The following is a 1,227-nucleotide window of genomic DNA, read 5'->3' as shown; positions in this document are numbered from 1 at the left end:
CAGGCAGAGGGCTGACACGACATATCAAGGGTCAATAGGAGGAAGTACAAAGAGCTTCAGGTCGCTAACATGTCAGGCAGTAATAGAGCAAGGTGATAAACAGTAAACATGCTGTAAATATGAGTAATTAACAGCACCTGCTGTGTTCATACATAAGTGTAGGAACATCTGCAATCAAGATTATATTAATTCATGTTATTTCAGGCTGTCACATTGTACTAAAAAAAGACTGCCGAAACACAACTGCACATATTTCAAATTTATTGACTTCTTTTTTCAAATAAATGTGCAAAACATTTGAGGAAAAACATGAAAAATAAACCATTAAAAAAAATGGAAAAAAAGAGAAACATATTGTAATTCATGACTTGTGCATGCAGATGATACAAAGTTGTTTTTTTTTTAACTTTTCCAGTGTTTTTTTGTGACATGTTGTTTGTTGTGTAAAGTTCTGAGAGTACTTGCTGCATGTACACACCGTTTTAGTGCTCAGTCACATTCGCACGCTTCTGTTTTCACTCCTAGTTTTGTTAGACTTTGAATACTGCAAAAACCCGACTCTGTGAATGAGTCAGCTCAGATTTGTAAAGCAAGAAGCCGACACGCAGTAGTGTTGCATGAGCCATTTTCTCACAATAGTTTATTTTAGGTTAGAGACATCAAAGTTGCACTCGGCGGCGAGCTCATTTGCATGTCCGTGTATAATCTGTAATCTTGAAGAGCAGCTTCTTCATCCTGTCTTTTCATTTTCTAACCTATCAACATGCACTGCGTTTCACAAAAACCTAAAATATACCAGAAAAGACATTTAACGGGCATTAAAAGGTGGAAAGCCACACCACTAAATCACTGCGAACGCTTAAAAAAAAACAAAAACAAACAAAAAACCTTAAATTGCCTTGACTTGGCTAAATTGATGTAAAAGAAAAGAAGTTGCACGAAAGCAGCAGCGCATCTCTAAAATAAATCAAGCACAGTAGCCCACGAAGTCTAGCTCGGCCTCACATCTGATCTCAGTGCGAGCCCACGTCACATCAGCTGATGGCACAGCTGATACCGTTCTGTGCATCCAGCCTCACTTAGGCCACGCTACTCAAGCTGCTTTAGCCTTCATACACTTGCCGTTGCATGTGCAAACCTCCACCCACAGCTCCTCCTTCTTCATGCTGTTTCTGACGCAGATCTTGCTGCTGCTCTCCCCAGCTCTGGCTTTCCACTTATTTACAA

Source organism: Aulonocara stuartgranti, assembly GCF_965226115.1.
Source record: "Aulonocara stuartgranti genome assembly, chromosome: 8".
In the NCBI taxonomy this organism is placed as follows: Eukaryota; Metazoa; Chordata; class Actinopteri; order Cichliformes; family Cichlidae; genus Aulonocara; species Aulonocara stuartgranti.
The sequence above is the reverse complement of the archived record's forward strand: the minus strand, read 5'-3'. Positions refer to the sequence as shown.